We start from the raw sequence: 25,388 nt of genomic DNA, 5'->3' as shown, positions 1-25,388 counted from the left end.
GACGGTTACTTCATGGAGTTCTTGAAGAGATACTGGGACAAAGCTTCACAGAGAATTGAATGGAAATTTAATGAAGATCCACGAAGGATTCTTTGTGATGAATCTTCTGGCATTCCGTACGATGGTTTTTCTTTGAGATTTTGCAGAAAATTCTCTTGAAATTCTTCCAGGTGCTCCACCAGAAAATCCACCAGGAGTTTGCCGGGGATTGTCTTAAAATGTCTCTGAGACTTTCATTAGAAGTTCTACAAAAAATCCCTCCATGAGGGATTTCTGTAGTATGTTTTTCCGGGGTTCACTCAGATATTGATTCAGTGATTCCCGCAGAAATTTCTTCCGGGATCATTCCAAGAGTTCTTTCTAGGACTTCAACAGGAATGCATTCAAAGGTTTCTCCAATAATTCCTCCAGGAATTTCTCTGGTGATTCCTGCAGGAACTCCTCCGGAGACTTTTTTGGAAATTCCTCGGGGAAAACCTTCCGGAGATTCCTCCAAAAGATCCTCCTAAAAATCCTCCGGAGGTTTCTTCGGAGGTTCCTCCAGAAATTCCTCCCGGAATTCCTCCAGAAATTCTTCCCGGAATTCCTCCAGGAATTCCTCCGAAGATTCATCCAGGAATTCCTCCGAGGATTCCTCCAGGAATTCCTTCGAGGATTCCTCCAGGAATTCCTCCGAAAATTTCTCCCGGATTATCTCCGCCAATTTTTCCAGGAATTCCTCTGAGGATTCCTTCAGGAAATTCTTTGGGGATTCCTCCGGATTGTCTTTGCTGATTTTTCTCCAGGTACTCCTCCGAAGATTCCTCCAGGAATTCCTTCGGAGATCCCTCCAAAAAATATTCCGGAGATTCCTCATTCAACTCCTCCGGAGATTCCTCCAGAAATACCTCCTTGAAATTTTTCCAATAATTCCTCTAAAGATTCCTCGAGAAATTCCACCCAGTATTCCTCCAGAAATTCCTACCGGAATTCCTCCAGAAATTCCTCCGGGAATTCCTCCGGAGATTTCTCCAGGAATTCCAAAGGCGATTCCTCCAGGAATTCCTTTGGAGATTCCTCCAGGAATTCTCCCAAAGATTCCTGCAGTAATTTCTGGAGGAATCTCCAGAGAAATTCCCGGAGAAATCTCCGGAGAAATTCTTAGAGGAATCCCCGGAGGAATCTCCAGGGGAATTCCTGGAGGAATCTCCGGTGCAATTCCTGGAGGAATCTCCGGTGCAATTCCTGGAAAAATCTCCAGAGGAATTGTTGGAGGAATTTCCGGAGGAATTATTGAAAAAATCTTAGAGGGATTTTTTTAGAGATTTGCTTCAGAAGATCTTCTGGTGATTGCTCAGGAAACTGCTTCGGGGATTTCTCCGGTAAATTTCTCCAGGAATCCATCCGGGGATTTTCGGGGAAGTCTTGCAGGAATTGTGGAAGAATTGCATGAGAATTTCAGAGGAACTCCTGGAAAATTTCCCGAAGAAGTCATGGTGTAATTTTAGATTAGTTCCTGGGAAACTCCTGGGGGGAAATTTCCTGGAAACTCATTGGGGAATTCCATGGGATTTTTTGCAAGAATTCCCGGGGAACTCATGCAAAAATTCTCGAAAATCCCCTTGATGAATTCCCGAAGAATTCCTGAAAGAATTTCTGGGGAACTCCTGGATATACTCCTTAAGAAATTAACGGGGAACTTCTGGAAGTATACCCGGGAACTCTCGAAAGTTTTATCGGGAATTTCTTAGGGGATTCAACTGAAAATTTCTGGATGATTTCCTGGTAGCTTCGCCGAATTATTAGTTTTTTTAGTAGTATTTCCCGCTTCCTGCAGAATCTCGGACAATACCCAGTAGGCCGTCCCTTATTTTGCAAAATTTAGAAATGTTATAAGTTCGTTAGTGGAAAATGATCGTTTTAGCTAAAAAATGATCGTGTCAAAATTTGAAGTCCGTATCTCAAGGCTAAGTGGTCCCTCAAGGGGCCTAAAGTTGTCAAAAATTGTATGGGACCAAAAAAAACATGAAATTTTTATCGACAAAAAAATACGCTATTCTACTAAAACCGGTGATTTTAGGACCCTAAAGGGCCAAAAATGTGCTTAGATTTGCGATATCTCTACTCGTTTCTGAGTTATTGAACAAAATAGGGTAAGTTTCCTTCGGAATCTAAAAAAATGGTCAAAAATGCTGATTTTTCAGTTGTTTTTTTGTCAATATCTTGGAAACGAGTAGAGATATCGCAAATCTAAGCACATTTTTGGCCCTTTAGGGTCCTAAAATCACCGGTTTTAGTGGAATAGCGTGTTTGTTTTGTCGAAAAAAATTTCATGTTTTTTTGGTCCCATACATTTTTTGATAACTTTAGGCCCCTTGAGGGACCACTTAGCCTTGAGATACGGACTTCAAATTTTGACCCGATCATTTTTTAGCTAAAACGATCATTTTCCACTAACGAACTTATAACATTTCTAAATTTTGAAAAATAAGGGACGGCCTAATACCCAGACTCCTATAAAATCATAACTTTCTTTTATGAGAATGGTATTCTTGGAATTTCCTTCCGTATTAAAGAAGTTAATATCTCATGGATTGACCAGGTACTTCGTTCTTAAAATCTTTGGATTTTTACTATACTTACTAGTTTTCTCTCTAAAATCCCATTATCGTCCCCAAGATCATCCCACAACCACCGATAGAGCGAGACAGAGCAAGAGCAATGCTGCAGATTCTCACCTAATTTACTTTTTTCCAGGAAACAAACTTATTCACCAAACTGAAGTTGTTTTGAAATTAACCGCAGGAAATCCACGCCAAGATCCACGCTCATTGCGTTTTGCCGCAGCGGCAGAGTTGCGGAATTTTTTTTACTTACATGCCACAGTGCTTCCGTATTCCGTTGCACTTCAAACAGATGTTTTATCTTGAGTTCTTCCCTTGCCAAATCTTTAATCTGTGTACTTTAGGCCTAAGGCCCCTGTGTACGAACAGCTTAATGCACACTGATGTCTTTGGTGCGAAAGAAGAAACAAAAAGAAAGAGAAATGTCACTTTTACTCACGGAATAGTACATCGACATATTATTCCGTACGGAAAATAAACAACATGACTGACAGCATCGCATGACAGTGCCATCTGTTGGCAAATCTTTTTGGCTGCGAATTACTTATCAACTGCGAACGCTAAAGTAATTTTGATTGCAAAAGTTTTACTTGACCATTACTTGTCCTATGCTTTTACACAGTACTTACCAGGTGGAAACTAGCCATAAAAATAGACTAATTTACTAAAAAATAGTAAAAAAATAAAATCGCTATAACTTTTTCGCTTGTTAAAAATTTCAAGTTAAGTCAAATGTTTTCCAGAGTTCATTATATAAGTCATGAATGGTCAAAATTTCATTGCAATCGGCTCATTGAATCCGGAGGTATAACAGCTCAAAGTTGGCTATCGAATAATTTTATCTTTTTCAAAAATCTTTATAACTTCGTGAAGAATTGTCCGATCTTTTCCACTGTCCACTGATACACAACTAGTTGAAGAACTTACAGTAAAAATTTGAGAATATTTGATGCACTTTTCGAAAACTTACAGCTAATTCAACATTTTTTGGAAAGTGAAAATTTTGCCTGTCCCGATCATTTTGTCTATCCCCTGTACGTGGGTTGCAGATGGCGAAAAACGAATCAATTGTTCATGAAATCAGAGATTGTCAAGGGGACTCTAAAAGAATGTGGAAATGTTTGAAATCTCTTATCCTGCCAGCCGGACGACCGACAACGCAAATAATTATGGATGGTTCACTATCGGAAGACGAAACCGCAATAAGACTGAACAACTACTTTGTGGCAAGTGTCAGAGAAATACATAGTAGTATCGTATCTACAACAAGCGAACAAGCCGAAAGAGCTGAGGACACCGAGATGAATACGAGATTTTGTAGGTTTGAGCCGATTACAGTTGCTAAGTTGCAGGAAACAGTTCATGCGCTGAAAGAGTGTGCAGGAGTTGAGAACGTGACGAAACGAGTGTTACTGGATTCATTTGATGTGATTAAACTTTTGCTGCTAGAAGTTGTTAATAAATCCTTGCAGAATGGTGTTTTTCCTGCTACGTGGAAAAAAACCTTGGTGATTCCTATTCCGAAAGTTCCAAAATCTACGCGACCAGAAGACTACAGACCAATAAATATGTTGCCACTATATGAGAAGATACTGGAAACATTGGCTAAGGAGCAGATAATGAACTATGTGGATAACAATGGAATAATTCTCGAGGAGCAGTCAGGATTCAGGAAGCATCATTCATGTGAAACTGCGTTGAATTTGCTGTTGTTGAAGTGGAAGCAGTCTATTGAACGAGGGAAAATAGTCATGGCAGTGTTTGTTGATCTGAAGAGACCATTCGAAACCATTGATCGATCAAAGTTGAGAGATGTCTTGAAGCGGTATGGGATCCAAGGGATTGCATTGAAGTGGTTCAGTAGCTATTTGGAGAACCGCACCCAAGTGACAAGATATAATAAATCGGTATCATCTGAGACAGCCGTTGACCTTGGTGTTCCTCAGGGTAGTGTTCTTGGACCACTGTTATTCATTCTGTATATAAACGATTTGAAGCGGGTGCTACATCGAGTGGAGGTGAATCTCTTTGCCGACGACACAGTATTGTTTTTTGAAGGGAGTAGCTATACAGAATGCTTTCAAGTTATGAACGAAGAACTACGGTACTTTTCAGAATGGTTGAAGTGGAAAAAGTTGAAACTTAATATAGCAAAGACAAAATATATGATCGTAACAACGAGGTCACAAACGGGTTGCACAGGTGAACTGCGTATAGATGAAGAAGTTGTGGAACGGGTAAAATCGATGAAGTATCTTGGAGTAATGCTGGATGAAACACTGAATTTCTGTGAACACATTAACTATTCGATTAAAAAAGCTGCCCAAAAATTTGGAGTTTTATTCCGAGTTAGCCGTTATCTCCCATTTGATGCTAAAGTGACATTGTATAAGACGATCATCGCTCCCCACTTCGACTATTGTGCTTCTATCCAGTTTCTGGCTTCAAAAACACAATTAAAACGAATGCAAATTCTACAAAACAAGGTAATGCGGCTAATTCTGCAATGCGAACGGCTGATTCCACGGGTAATTATGTTGAACTGTCTTCAATGGATGTCAATACATCAACGGATCGAATTCAATTCGTTAGTGTTCATTTTCCGAGTTGTCAATGGAATGGCACCCCAATATTTAACGAGTACTGTATGTTATGGATCGGATATGCATCGATATGAAACAAGATATGCTGGAAGCCTCAGACTACCGAACTACAGAAAAACATGTACGCAAAATTCGTTGCTTTACAAAGGATATAGTTTATTCAACCAATAGCCTGAAGATGCACAACGTACCAACAACCTACGACACTTCAAAAGACTCTGCTCAGAATTTGTTAAAATGAGACCAATAGAATAGAGAGAACTGGATGGGCATACACGGAAGTAGAGTACGATTAAAGGGAACTCTCTGAAGCTGTTGTAAAATATTATCAAAAGATATCTGCTCATAAACCTTTCATGCTACAAAAAATGTGTATGGGTATGAGGTGGGCCATCCGAAGAAAAAAAAATAATCCCTGTTAGATAGCAATTACTGCAGCAATTGGTTAGGTTGTATAGATGGATGAAGTGAGCAACGTATTTGGTTTTTACAGATTTTACACAGGTTTTGACTAGAGAGAAAATTTTAATAGTTATTTATACAAGTCAACAATAGGAAGCAATCGGTGAAGTACTAGATTGAATTACTTGATTGAGTTGGATTTTTGTATTGTGAGTTAATTTACAACCCGTATTCTGCAATAATATGGTGCAAAAAGCGTGCGTATTATGATTTCCTTCCTAACTTAATGCTATTTGAACAGAACTTTGGGTAACTGTGTTGTTGTTTTCTCCATTTCTTGCAACTTCAACAAAAGTGTAACTCAAAGTTTTGCTCAAACAGCATTAAATTAGGCAAAAAATCATAAAACCCACATTGTTTGCCCCATTTCATTGTAGAAACGGAGAATTTATCATCTCGCCATACAAAAATCCAGCTCACAACTTTCAATCTTGTACTTCACCGAATACTTTCTATTGGACAAAATAAGGGGTTCGCAGAAATTATTGTAGCTCTAACTGACTCCATCGATTCGAGTAACTAAATGCATTCTATTTCCTTTTTGGTGAGCACTTTCAAAAAATTGTAACCTAAAAGATTTTTGAAGACAAGGTGTAAATAGTGGGTTGGTCTCAGCGAGAGTTACTCATTTTTTTTTTTTCAGATAATGCAGGATAAAACCAATATTTATGACAAATAATAGGTTCTGTTTTAATCAAACCAGAGGTTTTCAGATCGTTTACTACGCAGTGCACTTATTGAAAAAAAAAATACGTATATTAATTTCAAAGGTGATTTTTTGAAAGTGTCACATATCACCACGAATTCTTGACAAGATTTCTAAAGGATTGTTTGCCAAATAATAGGGAAAACGTTTAGTATATGATAGGACGCAATCAGTGAAGTACTAGATTGAAAGTAGGGAGCAGGGTTTTTTGTATGATAAGATGATCAATTCTTCATTTTTGCAATGAAATGGTGCAAACAGCGTGGGTATTATGATTTCTTGCCTAGGGTCTTGTACCATTTGGGCAGGTGTACCTATTTTGGGCACTTGCCGCTATAACTAAGTAAATTTCAAACCGATTGATTTGAAATTTTGTCCAGATTTAGGCACGTACAGTATTTAACTCTGTACAAAAATTCAAATCAATCGGTTTGAAATTGACTTAGTTATAGCGACAAGTGCCCAAAATAGGTACACATGCCCAAATGGTACAATACCCTAATTTGATGCTGTTTGAGCGAAAGTTTGGGTAACTGTGTTGTTGAAGTTGCAAGAAATAAATAACAGCAATACAAACACAACCCCCCGTGTGTTGCTCGACCTGAAAACCCCTGTGCCAGACGATCAAAAGATTATTAGAGATTGGATGATTGGTGAGCACTAGGGAGGACCCAACAAGCACTGACTGGGATGGTCCATATTGACATGACGATAGTATAAATGGGTAAGCATGTTTCTTAGGGTAACCAAATATCAAGTAATTTTGTTTGATTCATAAAACAGGAGGGAAAAATTGGTGTAGCAAAATTATCAAATCATTTTGAGGAAATGAAATGGTTTGACAAAAATAAAAGAACAACATTCGAGATTTGAACCCATACACTCGGTTGATCTGCAAACTCAACCTAAAGCCCGAACCAACTAGGCCAAACAGGCAATAAAAATCAGATTGCAATATATTACATTACATTCTTCAAATAAGATATTTCCAAAATATGTCTTCATTTTTCATGTAGAACTTCTAAAGGTATAATTCGAAATATTTCAAGATGTGGCAGTAAAAATAAGTGTTCAACATCAAATATTACAGTCATTCCTTTATAAATGAATTGAATGATGCTTATTGTATCCGACCAGACTGCAATATCAAAATTATTGCAGATTGTGTTTCTTTCTTATAATGATTACCATATCAACAATAGTTTTTAAGCCTGCACTGTTAGAAAAAAGCACTATTTGAACCCAAAAAATTAAAAAAAAGGAAAAAATGTTTATATTTAAAAAAATTAAAAGAATATTTTAAAACTTTATATTTAAAATATTGTATTTTTTAGTTTTACGTCCAACAAAAGTATAACAAATTTTATTATAAATCTTTTATAAAAGAACTGTGATATGAGTAAAACCTAACTGACTGCGTTTAAAATATGTTGACTGTAAACATAATATTAATTTTATTTATGAATCAAAATACAAAAACTATAAAAATGTTTATGTAAAAATCAGCACACAAACTTTGAAAAAAATCGTGAATCATGCATTGCATTTCAAGAAACGTAAAAATAAGTAAATTTGTGCGAGTGTAACCATTTATCGTATTGTAATTATATTATTTTTGTATGGGAAGTAACATAAAACATTGTATTGTTATATCGTGTAATTTTGACTGTGAGATGAATTGTTTATAGTGTACATATAACAAACGTTTCAATCATTATGCATCAATAAAACTAGAATAAATCGCCCCACGGAGTGTGTTTGGATTTTAGCACCCCTTTCCCAATCATATGATATAGCCGTGAGGTTAGAGGCACATGGTCAAACCTCGACAAACATTCAATCCACCCAACTGGGTTCGAATCCGAATTTCGAACGATACCCTTTTTGCTACCTAATGCCCGATAAGTACCAGGCAAGCATGCTGCATGCAGGTTGCTGTGGTACATCTTCGCCTGCTTCTGTAAAAGGAATTAAGCAGCCGGTTGGCTGCCTGCCTGTCGATGGATGCCGGCAAACAAATGAGAAGGGGACCACTCTGTCGTCAATTTTTTTTTGTTAGGGTGAGCTGCCGCACCATTTGGGCACGTTCTGATCAAACCTGTTTTACGAAGGTTGTTTTATGAGGGGTAAAACAGTACGAGAATGATGGAATGGTGAGATATTTTTACATGGAGCGAATGAAAATTATAGGACTAAGCTAAATACATGGAAAGCGATTTAATTATTTCGAAAATTTTAAAAATACATTGTAGAAGTTATGTAGCAGTTAACCATTATGTAACCATTCCACAAATAATTGTTACGCAACATCGGTAAAAACCTAACCGATAAAATAGGATTTTGTCAGAAGTGGGATTCGAACCCACGCCTTCAGAGAAGACTACGACCTGAACGTAGCGCCTTAGACCACTCGGCCATCCTGACTCGTCCCTCCCAAGGCGGTTAAATGTAATCACAAGATTGGATGTGTGACTTTATGTGATTTGCCGAAACGATTTACCTTTTACTTAAAAGCCTACTACGATGGCCTCGTCCAACGTTTCCACTTGTTGGTTTGCTCGAGTGACCTTCGTCAGGATTGTCTCATCATCATCGAGTGTTAAACAAGCTCTTACCTGGAATAAAAGCAAGAAAAAAAAATGCATTGAATCAATAAGCGAATACGACACCACACTCTTCATCAATAGACGTGGAACGTGGTATTTATCAACAAAAACATTTCCCTGCTCGGAGAAAAAAAAAAACGAAAGAACAAGCCAACTTCTATTTGATTGGCAATCAAAACAGATTTTCCGCCACGCTGACTGTGATGGCAGGCAGCTACTGTGGCTGTTGCTGACCGATCAGGTCCTCCGGTGCCGGTGGTGGTGGTGTTACGAGAACGTGCTCTTTGACCACCGCCGGGAGTGTGGTGGAAAGTGTAACAACAACAAGAAGTAACCCGAGTGGATGCGTGTAACATGATTATTATCATAACACAATCATTTTTACCTGCGATTGTGTATTTCAACATATCAAATGTTAATAACCTACCATCACATCTTTAGAGCTTCCTTGATAATAAAACCAAGAAAAAAAAATAAAATAAAAATAAATAAAAAAACCATCGGTCATTAAAATTGGTTGAGATTTACTGCCAAAAAGTGACGTGAGTTTATTTTGTACACACACATACACAAACATATACACATACACACACACAAACATCACCTCAATTCGTCGAGCTGAGTTGATTGGTATATGTGACTTGACCCTCCGGGCCTTCTATCAAAATGTCATTTTTGGAGTGAACATATAGCCTTTGCAGTAGGATAAAAAAACAAGAAAAAAATATTGAAAAATGAAAAATTGTAAATAAAATAAACAAAATCAATACAATGAATAAAATAAATACGGAGAAAAAAATTAAAAAAAATAAATAAAATGAAAAAGTAAAATGTAATCAATTAAAAAAAGTAATAAAGTAATTAAAAGAAATAAATAAAATAAAATAAAAAATAAAAATAAAAGAAATAAAAAAAAACAAATAAATAACAAAAAATATAACCTTGTTAGTTCCATCCAGTCGGTACCCCGCAGCACCATCAAGCACCCAGCCATAAAAAAGGAAAAAGGCTTCGTCCTCTTCTTGGAGAATTTTCAGAAGGCGAGAGGAAAAAAACTATTTAATACGCTTCAACAGATTCTCGCGAAGCATCGCACCATCATCAAAGGAAGCTTAAGAAATTCAATCAGGAACTTGACTTTTCCACCCTCGCCCCCTGGCCCTGGTGGCCAACTGGAATGCATGAAACCCCCACAAAACGATTTCTTGCGCTTTTTTTTCTTTTTCTTTTTTGGTTTGGACGCACGGATTGATGGATGGATGCATGTCCGAGTCGACCGATGCAAAATGCACCGATCGACCGACTCCGACCGCTTGCTTGCTTCAAGGAACACGAGAATAGAACAGTGCACAGCTTGTTAAAACTTGTTTGATCTCCTACGGTTGATGAGATTTGACGCGGCAGGTGTCGGACGACGCGATGGCGAAAGAAAATTGAATCGAAGTCGAAGATGGTGCGGGTGGTGGTGGTGTGTTGATTGGGTCGATTGATAATTGTTGAACGGTGAATATTGACTTTAAGAAGTGGGGCACTTCAATCTGGAGGTGAGAAGTTTTAACATATAAAATAAACTTGAATGAGCTAACAGTTGATAAAATACATTAGACGATCAAATATAGAAGGTATAGAAAGTATAACACAGAAAAGTTAGAAGGCAAAGAAGATAAGGGACAGAGAAGATAAAAGACAGAGAAGATAGAGAATAGCGAAACTAGATGACAGAGAATCTAGGAGAAAGAGTAGACAGAAGAAAGAAAAATAAAAGACAGGGCAGAAGAAAAAAAAAAAGAAAACAGAATACAGACTATAAGCAGACAGAGAAACGAGAAGATGCGAGACAGAGAAGAAATAAGATGAAGGAAACTGAAGACACAGAAGACGGAAAACTGAGATAAGTAGAAGACTAAGATGATGGAAAAGAGAGAAGTTAGAAGACAGAAAGTACAAAATAAATGAATATATGAGACAAAGAAAAAAGGGAAAAAGTGTGAAAAAAAGGAGGATAAAATACATAAGAAAGAAATAGAGAATTTATGCATATACATAAAAAAGAAAGCAGACCAAATGAAAGACAAAGAAAATAGGATAGATAGATAATGAAGAAAAAAATTGAAAACAGAGAAAATAGTGAACAGATAACTGAAAAGATAATAGACAGAATTGATAGAAGACAGAGAAGCTACCAGACAGAGAAGAACAAAAAGAGAGCAAAGAAGACAAAAATAGAAGATAGAGAAAAAAAAACTTGAGACAGAGAAGATAAAAGACAGAAATAATAGAAAATAGATGATTGAAGATACAGGATAAAAACAAAGATAGAAAATAATGAAGATGGCAAATACAGAAAAAAATTCAGTTAAGGCAGAAGATTGATTATACCGGCATCGCCATAACCAATTATTTCCATTTGATAATTATCGTCGACTAGACAAAGCAGCATGAATGGGAAATCGCCATTAAATAATCAAAACTTTACCAATTCAACGCCCCATACATCCTTCTAATACATCATTAGCTAATCGCATATCTTGTCACGAATAATGCATAAACGACGGATCTCCGATATAATTATCCGCTCAATTAAACACTTTGCACACCACCGTACCGTTCGCCTTCTTAAGTTCACACCTTCCAGGGGCGCGGCGGGAAGGCGTCAAAGACGGCGATTGTTATGCTCGCAAGAATAAGCAAAGCGCCCACATCATTGGCGATTCGATACACGATTCGAACACAACTAGAGGTATCTTATTATTTTCCCAACATTCGGGCTCATCCAGCATTAATAATCTTAATCGCTTCTCTGGTTCAAGATGAGACACTGCCCATCTTATACCCGGTATGTATTTCGCTCTCGCTGCCTCACGCTGGATGAGCTGTATGGCTAATATCGTTTAATTAGCAATTAATTAAGTCCGAATCGGAAAAATAACAACTATTCAATTTTCCCGATCATTGGCCATCACATTTGCTGCGTACTGTTTTCATAACAGAGGTTTACAACGTGTGGCTCAATCTGCCGTTCGAGATTTTTCTTTTAAATTCCCTTGGAATGTTTCACAATTTTTTTTTTTGAGATTTCCTGGAAAAACACTTTGAATATCTCTCTTATATTTTTTTATGAAGTTCGCCAGAATATCCAGAAGTTTTCTGCGATACACGTCATCAGGAATTGCAAAAGAATAAATGTTAAGAAAAAAAAACTACAACTGATTCTTTTTTTTTTGCACGGGTTTAATTTTTTATATAACTCAGTCAATTTTGAACCGATTCTCATGAAATTTTATACACATGTAGGCACGATTAGTACTACCCGTGTACAAAAAAATCAGGTCAATTGGTTCAGAATTGACTGAGTGGTAACAAAAAAAACTACCAGTGCAAAAAAAGAATCGGGTGTAATAAAAAAAAACAAAATAAAAAATAAAAATAAAAATTAACAATAAATAAATAAAAAAATATATATAATTAAAACACAAACAAAACAATAAAATAAAGCAAAATAAAAATTCTTTGCCAAATCTTCTTAATAGAGATTTTTTCAGATAAATGAGCTAGAAATTTCCGCAATTCTACCATTAAATTCTAAGAAGATCGTTAGAAGTTTCTGAAAGAATTTGGAAATTCCAAATACAAATAATTTCAAATTCAGACCATTTCCACAAGAAATTTAACTTGAACTTACATAAACAACTGCTGGACTATTAATTGTTTAGAACACAAGGGTTTCCAGATAACAAAATTCCATAAAAAAAAGAAAATATGTAAGGAGGCTTTCCTATGGAATCTGCTAGAAATGTGCCAATCTTTTGCATCAGAGACTTGATTTTTATGATTTTCACCAACAATTCCTCCATTTAGAGATATCTCTAAAAACATATTTATGGTTATTACTGACACATGCCTGTTCAGATTTAGCTTAAACGTGCTTAAACTGTATATTACGGAATTTTCTATGGTAGCTTTATTCCAAAAACTCGCCTTGGGTCAAGTGTGAAAGTCAAGGATCCAATTTTCAAAATGATATTTCAAAAAAAAAATATAACACCGAATTCTGCTCACCTTTTGATAAATATTTTCAAAAAAAGTTCAACTATAACTTACATCTGAAACTGCTGGACAATTCGTTGTTCATAATACTGAATACTTTCCGATACTTAAAACCAAATACAAACAGGAATAAACAAAAAAAAACTGCAGAAGGAATTCAGCCAAAAATTATTTCCAAAATAAACCTATTTTAATAATTCCAACCACTAGTTTTTGAAATTTCTCCAGCAAATTCCCACAAAGCCTTTAAAATTCCCAAGGACTCTTTCAGGAATTCAGGACAAGCTACAAGAAACCTTTTTCTAAGCAAACCGCAAGGAATTTTCACAAATCTGAGAGGGTCTTGGACCTTCTCCAAAAACTTCACCAAACTAAATTGTCAAGGATTTTCCAGGTATTTCCGAGAAATATATCGTCAATATATTTGTTTCATAATCTTTCCATAAATTTCAATAATAAAGAGTATATGATAATAATAACACTGAATTTCCTTGGCGTATTCTTGAGGAAAAATCAGGTTAAAGTTAAAGAAGAATTTGTTGAAGGATCTTTGGGTAGGGTTTGTTTACATCCTGGGATAAACATTAGCAAAATTCCTGATGCAAATTTAAAGATGTAACGGCATTTTTAAGGATTCTTAACTTCCAAAATTCCAGTTTTAGGAAAGTTCTTGAAAATTATTCTAGTGTCCCCAGAACTCTCTTTGCCATTAGTTGGTGCCGGCATATTTAATACTTTATGCTTAATAAAAGCCATCGGCAAAATTTCTATAACTTCAGGATGATATAAAGAAGTTCCTTCTACAACGCTATTAGGAACGCCGCTAGAAAATTTGCAATAACATCGCAAAGGCCTCTAGATATTTGTTACGAAACTCTACAAGAACGTTTTTTTTTGCCCAAAAACCTGATTATTTTTTCTTTACTTTTTATTTAACACAACTTGCGTACATTTCTAGAAAAAAATGACTGAATTTTCTTGAAAACCCTATAAGTTTCTTGAAAAGAAAAAATGCTTGCATTAGCTCTTGCAGACTTCATAAAGACCTCATAGTGGTGCAGTGACAGATTTATTTTGGCCAGTTTCTCGATGATTTCTAGCCGATATTTCTGGTGAAATTCTTGAATTGATTTTGGTGGAAACTCTAAAAAAGTGTTGACCAGAAATTCTGAAAAAAAAAATCTGTTCGGAACATTGGATTATTTCTAGGAAAATCTTAAATTATAGAATTAAAAAAGCATGATAAGTTTTGAGGGAATATACTACCCATAACTATCTTCTTAACGAAGTTTGCACATTCCGTTACCTAACGATAGTTGATGTTGCTACAAGGTCGAATTTGAGATTTTCCGATAGATTTCTTTTGAGTTCTTGAGATATTCAACACTTCTGAACCACCGAAGTTTTCATTTGCGTTTGTTGTTTTCAAATGAAATTAAACACGGGATATTATTCCCTTATTGACCCCATAGGTCATCGGAAACATCTTTAGAACATGTGTTGCCCTTATAGTACTATTAACATTTGCTGAATATCTCGATGGATTGCCCGAATCCGTCCTTACAAAACATGAACACTCGAAATAATCACCAAGGACTTTTTCAATTATTTTTATCGCTTTTATTTACACCAATTCTTCATTACACCAACAAAGCTGGCCATGAAAATGTTTGACAATTCACAGGTTATTTTGACAGACCACACACATGCACGAAAAAGACGGATAATGTATTCTACTTTATCGATCTTGTTGCCGTCCTTTTCATGCTCATGTTGCATCTGTCAAAATGACCTGAGAATTGTCAGTCATTTTGAGGTTAGGTTCGTTGGTGTAATAAAGAATACTTGAACATCTGTATAATGATTGTTATATCAACGACCAGTAGAAATTTTGGACGATCTGATTGAAGTCATGCCTTGATTACAGAGAACCGTAGATGAACTACAATTAGACCTATTAACACTCGGAAAACAACGGTTAGCTCCAGAAACCAATACTACATCGAACAGGAGTAAGTAAAAACCTCGACTAGATTTCTGAGTACCCGAGATGACCTGGCTGAAGTCAGGCCTTGAGTTCATTGAGCTGTAGATAAACTGTAATCACATGTTTTACCTATGTGGAACCTCTGTGCACTACATACACAGCAAATAATTTTGTATTATCCAGGCGCGTAATATCTGGCGACGTATCCAATTTCGAACGTAATTTTGCTCTGTTGCATCGTTTTCCAACTATTATCACACTCACCATGTAGATCCTGGTTGGCACTGGAAAGTGTCAACAAACCCATTCCAGCAGATACCTAGAAACAGTATCATATTTATCACCTACCTTCTAACTCGGTGAAATAGCCGAGAGGTGAGGGACATGCCTCACATTCAACGGATCCGTGTACGAATCCATGCCAATATTTTACTTATACAGGGTGTTAGGTTCCTGAGTGCAAACTTTTTAAAAGGTGTTAGAGGACCATAAAAGGAGAAAAAAATTGTTCTACGCATATGGTCAAATCTTAACCGTTACGTAGTTATTGAACTTCCCATGGTTTTTACTCTTATTGCCTTAACTGGTTATAACTTGAAAATGGTCAAACTTATCGAAGTTTTTTGACGCTTATTCGAAAGATTATTGAATTTTCTATCAAATGGCATCTTTGAATCGATTGGTTTAGTTAAATAACTAAGTTTTCTAGAGCAAATAGCTCAAAAGTAGTGTGTTTTAATTTATTTTTGTCAATTAAAATGCGTAATAATTTAAAATTATTTCTTTGGCAAAATTGTAGCCCCTATTCCACTCTACAATTCGTTCTTTATCATCAAACTTCTATCTCTTATCGTTTTGTTGCAATTTCGATTTTAACATCGCATTTCAGGTCACAAATTTGCAACTGTCATGAAAAGCACTTTTTTGCTCATTGTGCCGCACATTTAAATCAAAATTGCAAGAAAACGATAACAGCTAGGAGTTTGGTGTCAAAAAAACGAACTGTAGAGTGCAACAGGGGCCACAATTTTGCCGAAGAAAGAATTTTAATTTATTACGCATGTTTCGAAGATAAATGACAAAAACCAATAAAAATACACTATTTTTTGCTATTTTGCTCTAGAAAACTTAATTATTTAACTAAACCAATCGATTCAAAGATGCCATTTGATAGAAAATTTAATAATCTTCTGAATAAGGTTAAAAAAACTTCGATAAGTTTGACCATTTTCAAGTTTTTGCCAGTTAAGGCAATAAGAGTCAAAAACATGGGAAGTTCGATAGCTACGTAACGGTTGAGATTTGGCCATATGCGTAGAACAAGTTTTTTCACCATTTATGGTCCTCTATCACCCTTTAAAAAGTTTGCACTCAGGAACCTAACACCCTGTATATGATTCATCCATCGATCCGGTTCTAGCGATTTCTAGACCCACTTTCAAGCTACGGCGGCTGATTTGCTGCGTGGGAAGGATGTAATTTGTACATCACTTTTACGACGCGACTGATGTGCAGCGGAAATGATGTGATATCACAAGAATTTTTTTGCTGTGTAAACTCATATTCTATCATGTGTCAATGAGAAGGTCTCGCACAACTATTCCTAGGAAAATTTGATGACCTAAGCGAAGTCATGCCTTGGCTTCAGAGAACCATAGACGGACAACAATGAGAGTTTTCTGCACGCGGAAAACAATGGTTAGCTCCAGAAACCAATACTACATCGAACAGGAGTGAGTAAATTCAACGAAACTAGAATTCGACAGTTTTCAAGCAAAAAAAAAAAGATGTTTCAAATCGGACAACTGGTTCAAAAGCAGTGATTTTTTGAAAAAAAAATAAGTTTCGAAAAATCTTGATTTTTACATATATTTTACAATCATAAAATTAGTCACCCTAATGACGAAATAAAAAATACACTATATTTTCTATGGAATGGTTGTATTATTAAAAAAAAATCTTGTTGAAGTCGGTTAGATTGGTTGTTTCTCACTGCTAGGTGAATTTATTGTTAAAAAATTAATTGAAAACTATGAAATACGTTTTATTACTAATTTGGGTTGCATTTGGGTTGCGAAAATACGTCAAAATAATTTTAATCAGTTTTGATGTACTAGGTGCTCCACTGTGGGTCATGAACAACGTATCCTTTCCCGTTTGAGAGTGGGGCATACTCGATTAACACATGCGCAATACATCTGAAATGGCGAACCACCACGATGTGTACCTTGTGGAGAATAACTGATGGTTGAGCACATATTTGTGAATTGCATACAGTACCAGGAACAAAGAGATGTATTCAATTTGTCTACAACTATTAGAAATATCTTGTGTAACGACGAGGAAGACAAATTACTCAATTTTTGAAGAAATTGTAAATTGTACGAAAGCATAGGGGCTGTCCATTTATTACGTAAGGGGATTTTCACGATTTTTCGACACCCCCACCCCCCCTTGTAAGATTTTTTTGTATGAGAACCCAAATATTTTTGTATGGCGTGTAAGATTTCTCCATCCCCCCCTCCCCCCAAAAACCCTTACGTAATTAATGGACAGCCCCATATGTGTGTCTGAAACATCGGATAAAAACGAAACATAAGAATCCGTTTTTAAGATTGGAAGCCATTCTTCATTACACCAACGAACCTAACCTCAAAATGACTGACAAATCTCAGGTCATTTTGACAGATGTAACATGAGCATGACAAGGACGGCAACAAAATCGATAAAGTAGAATATGTTATCCGTCTTTTTCGTGCATGTGTGCGGTCTGTCAAAATGACCTGTGAATTGTCAAACATTTTCATGGCTAGCTTTGTTGGTGTAATGAAGAATTACCCCGAAACGACATATCCCAGTCGTATCTCTAAGATAATTTGTAGATTACACAGCAAAAAACCTGCAGTTGAAAATACTAGTCGAATACTAAGATGAAATCCAGGCAGAAAGGAAAAAAAATCGTGAATTTTGTGAAAGAATTTCCAGCTGTTTTTCATATTATGGCAAATTAAGACAACTGATTGGCAGTTTATCTCACTTCTCCTGGAAGTTAAGTTGAAAAATAGCCACAGGAATTTCTTATCCGAAAGTTGTAGCAATTCCTGGAGGGGCTAATTGGATGAGTTTTTAAGAGTACCTTCCTTCGAAATTCAGGGTCGAAATTCGGGATCCACAGCGTCTGTGCCATTAGATTGTCATCTCCGACTCCGTACCCTTTTTCGAACAACAAAATACAGCTTTTGGTAGGTGACTTCCGCATTACGTGTTGAAACGTTGAAAAACCTCTGCAACTACCGAGTACCTTGGTTAGTTCTGGAAACAGTGCTACTGTTTTGGTAACACCTATCCCGTTTCTCTTCATTTTCTGCTCATACCGCTTACATTATTTCGTGCTTTTGAAACATACTCGATTGCCGAAACTGTCTCGTATCTCTGTCCATTAGATTAACAACCATAACAGAAGCTGTTTTTGCTTGAACCAGTAATGTAACATAGTCAATTCAGACTCATAATCCTCTTGTGCTCGATGTTGCCCCTCTAGAAGAATGCTGGAGTACAGTCAAAGCAGCCATCAACAACGCAGCCGAGAGCACTATCGAGAACGTAGAACGGATTCGACGAAACGATTGATTCGACGAGGAGTGCAGAGCGGTTCTGGAGGAGAAGGATGCAGCGTGGGCGGTAATGCTGCAGCATGGAACCCGACAGAATGTGGAGCGATACAGACAGAGTCGAAAGCAGCTGCTGCTGCAGACCTGTTTCCTGGTAGCGCTGCTGTCGTGCCGGCGGTCTACTGAGTTGGATCCGAGCCCTCGGTTGGAAATAGGTCCCCGGTAAGAGCCGGGGCAGGTGGAGACCCTACTGTCAGCAACCTTCTGCTGACGCTGAAAGGGCCTGAAAGGTAGTAATATCCTTGCCTTCAGCAGGTCAGTTCGGGTTGCACGTAAGCATCAGTTCTTGATGCTTGCAAAACAGTTGAGCGCGGGCTTGGAGTCGACCCTGCCTGCCTTCCGAGGACAAAAGGAATACTAAGGACCACTCGGGAAACTGGCTAAGCGCCAGCATGCTGGTGTACTGGTGGTGTCAAGAAATCGCGGAGCTCCGTGCATCTTGCCACAGGGCAAGGAGAAGGATGCAGAGAGCCCGGACTGATTAGTCGAGAGCGGAGCGAGAGGTGGCATACAGGGCGGCAAAGTTGGCACTGAACAAAGAGATCAAGGCGCGTAAGCGGGCGTGCTTCAACGATCTCTGTCAGACGGCCAACACAACCCCCTGGGGTGATGCGTACCGCGTAGTCATGTGCAAAACGAAAGGCACATCTGCACCACCGGAACGCTCTCCCGCGATGCTGCAGAGGATCGTGGAAACGTTGTTCCCGCACCACGAGGTGAGACCATGGGCACCCACACCACAAGACCATCCTGGTCCGAGTGAGGTTCCCCCAGTGACGAATGAGGAGTTAGCCGCAATTGCGAAATCACTTAAGCTGAACAAGGCCCCGGGCCCGGATGGCATTCCGACGGTGGCTATCAAAGCGGCCATCGAGGCTAGCCCTGACATGATCAGATCGGCTATGCAGAGATGCTTGGATAGAGGCGAGTTTCCGGAGAGGTGGAAAAGGCAAAAGTTGGTTCTACTGCCCAAGCACGGGAAGCCACCAGGCGACCCGTCGGCTTATAGACCAATTTGCCTCCTGGACACGGCCGGGAAACTCCTAGAGCGGATCATTCTGTCAAGGTTATTGGTCTATACCGAGAGGTCGGACAACGCGGGGCTATCAGACAGCCAGTACGGGTTTCGCAAAGGTAGATCGACAGTGGATGCCATTAGGTCGGTGACTGGATTGGCCGAAATTGCGCTGCAGAAAAAGAGGAGAGGCATACGGTACTGCGCGATCGTAACGCTAGACGTTAGAAACGCCTTCAATAGTGTAAGCTGGGCCGCCATAGAGAGCGCCATATCTCGCTTAGGTGTCCCGGCTGGCCTAAGGCGTATTCTGGGTAGTTACTTCCAGAACAGGGTGCTGATTTACGACACCGAGGAAGGCCAAAAACAGTACAATGTCACTGCAGGTGTACCACAAGGATCCATCTTGGGTCCGGTACTGTGGAACGCGGCATATGATGGAGTACTGAGGCTAGCACTACCACCGGGAGTAAAGTTGGTTGGCTTCGCCGACGACATTACCTTGGTGGTATACGGTGAGTCGCTCGAAGAGGTGGAATTGACGGCAGCGCATGCGATTGACATAGTGGAGGGCTGGATGAGGTCGAGGCAACTGACACTCGCACACCACAAGACAGAGGTGGTGGTGGTGAACAACCGCCAGTCTGCACAGCAGGCAGTGGTCACCACGGGCGGGTGCTCGATCGAGTCCTGTCGCTCACTGAAGCTCCTTGGAGTCATGGTTGACGACAAGTTGAGCTTCAGTAGTCATGTCGAGTATGCTTGTAAGAGGGCGAGTGCAGCGGTTATGGCATTGTCTAGGATGATGTCAAACAGTTCGGCTGTTGTCTCGAGTAAGCGGAAGCTGCTCGCGTCAGTCGCGGTGTCCATACTACGGTATGGCGCCGCCGCATGGTCGAACGCGCTCAAGCTGCAGAGGAATGTTGACCGACTAGAGAGTGTACATAGGCTGATGTGCCTCAGGGTGGCCAGTGCATACCGGACTGTCTCGAAAGACGCGGTATGCGTGTTAGCGGGCATGATGCCGATAGCACTGGTGTTGGCCGAGGATGTTGAGTGCTACGATGAAAGAGGTACGAGAGGTGCGCGACGAAACGCCAGAACTTCGTCTATGGTGAAATGGCAAAGAGTCTGGGACTCTTCAACAAAGGGTAGGTGGACACACAGGCTCATACCGAGCGTGTCCCGGTGGACGTGTAGACCCCATGGCGAAGTGAACTTTCACCTGACACAATTTCTGTCGGGCCATGGGTGCTTTAGGTGGTACCTGCACAGGTTCGGGCATGCAAACTCACCCTCATGCCCGGAGTGTGCAAACAGGGCGGAGACGGCGGAACATGTACTCTTCGAGTGCCCGCGTTTTGCGGAGCAGAGGTCGAGCATGTTAGAGGTATGCGGCAGGGATACTACTCCCGATAACATTATTGAGAGGATGTGGCGGGCCGACCAACAGTTAGTCGAGTTGGCCCCCTAGAGATATGCCGAGTGTGATGGCTGACAGATGAGCGAGAGTGCGAAAGCACAGTCCCCCCCTCCTCTACGAAGTAATCCCTAACGGGCGTGCCACGGAGCAAGGTCAGGTAGTGCAGAATGTGGTTTTCCTACGGTGTTGCTAACCAACAGGTTTCCTCATTCTATAAAAAAAAAAAAAAAAAAAAAAGCGCCAGCATGCTACCTTGGTAGAGAGCTTGAGCTTGAGCTTGATTGACCGCCCGTGGATGCTACTCCAGTATCGCCAGACCAGCTACACTCACACAAGGACCAATGAGATAACTGCCGGGGACTAGCAGGCATCTTCAGTGTGTGAGCGTTGATGATCTTCTATTTTTAGGCGACAATGGCGCCTGCCACGTCAGGTTGCAGGTCAATGTGGGGAAGGGGTAAGGAAGTGATGATTGCAATCGTTTGTATCCACGTCTGGCCGAATATACCTCTGCGCCAGCACAAATTCATACGGATGTTGGTTGGCAGATGGTTCACACATTGGTTTGTGGATACCAGGGGAAGGTGATAGAATTGTGTGTTTTTATTATTTTGAAGATAGAGACGAACCAGCCAAGGGCTGAAAGTCTCTCTAATAAAGACAAATCAATCAATCAATATTTTGAAGATGTGCGGCACAGTTCGCTTAATTGCATAACTTGTAGGCGTTTTTTCTAATAGGATTGTGACACTGTGCTGTGAAAGTTTGGAAGGGAGGGAAACGGCTTTTTCAACCCGTTTCTGTTCTAGCGACGTCTATGAACATGTTTATTATTATTATTTTTTTTATTATCTTTATTAAAGAGACTTTCAGCCCGTGGCTGGTTCATCTCTGTCGGCTATGAACTTGTTTATATACATGAGTTATATGTGTAGAGAGCAGAGAGAAAGTATATAGAAAGACACAAAGTAGGAGGAAAGGGACGGGCCAGGGATTGAACCCAGGACCTTCTGCATATAAATCAGAAGCGGTAGCCACTAGACCACCAAGCCCGTCACCAGCATGCTACCTTGGTAGATTCCCCAAAGTGAGTCATCGATGATCATTGCTGCAAGCCCCACCTAACCTTGAAGGTGCGATGTGCACTAGCTCCTCTCTGAAGCAATTCCATCTTGGTGGTTCAGGAGAGCCGAAGGTTTGGCGGCCATGGGAATGTTGTTTGGTGGGTTGAGGAAAGAGTAGTTCTGTCCTTTACTTTTGTTGTAGAAGACGGTCCATAACCCTACACTACTTGGACCTTCCTGTTCAAGTGAGCAGAAGTCCTTAAACCTATATTCGGGAACATGTAGATCGAGAACCACTAAATATATACACATCTAGGTAGCTGAAAACAATTCCAAATTTCGAAACCATCGCGTCGCCGTCGACGACATCGCCGCCGAAGACAACGGGCGGGCGTGAAATGCGCTAGGCATTCATATGCATCACCCATGAACCAACATGGCGCAACGCCGCCGCCGACGCCGCCATCTCACGATTAATTTTAATGGGAAATCTAATGATTGGAAGATTATTGTTGTTTGTAATTATTGTGATTATATTTCGCCCGTTGTTCTGGAACCAAGACCGGTGCAACTGTTCATAACCAAAGTTCAGAACCCAAAGCTGCTGTCGCGTTATAGCAGCAAGTACCAGCGTAGCGCAGCAGGTACATTAGCAGCAGAAGCACCTTGCAGCGATTTCACTTCCTCAAATAATAACAATATAATTAGTCCTGTCCGTCGTCGTGAGACGGGGCCTCCCCGCGTTCGTGTAGATCGCCCCGCACCGTTCAAACGATTTGCCTAATGTGTATCCTAATCTAGTCTCTAACTAAAATATCGACATTTGGATTGGTGGCGGGCGGAGGATGCGTCGCGTGAGTCTGTATGACGAGGGTGGTGTTTTAGACAATTCAAAGCAATAACGGAACCGTTTATAGTGTTAAGCACATACAGTCTGAAATACCGGTCGTCTCCGCCAGCTGATGTGTATAACCAGCAGCAGCGCAGGGGTCATTTAAGTTTAAAGGAGACGCGCACCGTCGCCGCCGTCGTAGCCAAATGTTGACATTCGCTGGAGGCGTTGTTTGCCTTGAGTTTCGGAATGTGTTCTAATTCGATGTGATCTAGATAGAGAGATGCTTTGCCTGGGTTTGCATTATGGCAGTGGTGTGCTGGAATGCAATGGATTCCAAACATCGTCGTCTAATGGAGTTTGAGAGGTTGACGTTGTCCATCTTAAGAAGTGTTTTGACTGCAATAAGTTAAAAGACCTCTTTTTGATAAAAATTATTGATTAAAAGACCTCTTTTTGATAAACATTCTAAACTAGTTTTTCTTTTCTTTCTTTATGTGATAGAATAAGCATGAACAGAACATCCCGCATTTGATAACATACGCACGTAACAGCAACGATCGATTGCATCCTTTTGGATGCTGGATGGACCAAGATCGCTACCCTAGTAACTACCTATTAATTCCGGCTACCCAATGTCCTCTCATTTGCTTTTTTTTATCTAGTTCATTTATTTGGGACTCAATCGCGTATAACGCTTTACGGAGCCGAAGATCTTTTTTTGTACTTAATAGTATACATTATACATAGTAACAACTTTTTAATGATACCGTCGTTGGGGGTGAGAATGGGTCAAAAAAGGATACTCAAAGATTATTTGTTAAATAACAAATGCGTTTGAAGTCGGAATCACTTTTTGTTTGGTATGTATACTCTTCTATATAGTAATGATAGTTTAGCAAGAAAATATCACATTTTATGAATTGTCTACTAAACTACAAATGATTGAAAATTGACCCAATCTCACCCCTTAGAGGGGGTGAGAATGGGTCAAAGTATTCAAAGTCGCCTATCTAAGAATACAAGTTAATTTTATTGATCATATCTAGTAAACCTACTTAAAATACAATGCAACCATGACGAATAAAAACTTAGGTAATTTTAAAAGATGATTAATCCACCTAAAAGGGCTAATACAATCGAAAAAAAATGGTTGAAATTTGATAAAATAAAGTTTGTATGTTGTATCGCCATTTTTAGCCACCATAATCATCCTGATTTAAAGTTTCAACCTTCATGAGAGGAGGAGGGGGGGATTAAAATGAGGGAGAGGCGCATTGAAAGATTTATTGAAAAAAAAAACATGATATTTTTCGTCGTTCGTTCGTCTTCCGATATTTTGTCATGTTACCGGTTTTATGGCCCCAGTATTTCCTGAAGGCCACTACCGTCTGGTAGTTTCACGATATTTCCTTAAAATTTAAAAAAAATGAGTGGAGAAGAAAAACGCTATCAAGTCTATTTTGTGAGCTTACGATATTGCAGTACACTGAAGATTAGCTGATGATCAGAGGAGCTGTCCGAACGTATGGGTTTATTGTTATAAATGATTTTTGGCACTAAACGTATGAACACACTCGCTTGACACTTCCTCGACATATTTTCGAAAAATCGTGCTTTTATTGAGATACGGTAAACATGGCACCACTCTAACGTCAAATGGGGACTGGATAACAAGTTGATTTTTTAGTTAAGGTTATGTGCACTCGATAACTTGCTTGACCCAATCTCACCCCCATTTTTAATATTTAGACATTGGATCGAAAATATTGAATTTTTGAATAAAAAGTGCATTGAAAGTCCGCTTTTTACGTTGCATCAACCAGGTAATACCTACAGCTAACCACTTTTAATATAATTTATGGTTGGGTACTTGTGTGAAACATTACGAAGGAGAATTTTTTTCAGTGTGATTTACTAGTAGTTTCGTCATATAAGTTTAGCCACAAATTTAACAAAAAAATGATTATTGCTAAACATCTTATTCTGCATCATGACGTGTAAAAACATCTTCTCTTTGAAATAATATAAAGTTATCAATATAAATTAGCGATAGTTGATGAGCTATTTCAAATTTTATGTTTCTCCGTTTTGACCCAATCTCACCCCCCAGACCCATTGTCACCCCCATCGACGGTACATATCTGTTAATAATGGGTGGAAGCCAGGGTACTCGTGGCAGCTCGAGGTTAGAAGGTCCCATTTTGAGGGATGGACAGGGTAAGGATTGGACCAAAGGTTTCACTGCAGCTCATCCGGGAGTGAATCGCATCTTGCTAGCGTATTCGGTGCCTTGTGGTGTTGGTACCAACTTGTGGGACTTGGCCTTCCGGATGGCCAGGAGCAGCTTGCTAACACAAAGAGGACAA

The 25,388-nt window shown here is 39.2% G+C and overlaps 1 non-coding gene across 1 annotated transcript; it reads right to left on the bottom strand.

Annotated features, from left to right (window-relative positions):
- Positions 1-8,715: 8,715 nt before the first annotated feature.
- Trnal-cag (transfer RNA leucine (anticodon CAG)) lies at positions 8,716-8,798 on the bottom strand. The gene has a single exon. It is a non-coding gene; the product is annotated as a tRNA-Leu (tRNA).
- Positions 8,799-25,388: the final 16,590 nt, after the last annotated feature.

The sequence above is a fragment of the Aedes albopictus genome, chromosome 1 (genome assembly GCF_035046485.1).
Source record: "Aedes albopictus strain Foshan chromosome 1, AalbF5, whole genome shotgun sequence".
NCBI lineage: Eukaryota > Metazoa > Arthropoda > Insecta > Diptera > Culicidae > Aedes > Aedes albopictus.
The sequence above is the reverse complement of the archived record's forward strand: the minus strand, read 5'-3'. Positions and strand labels throughout refer to the sequence as shown.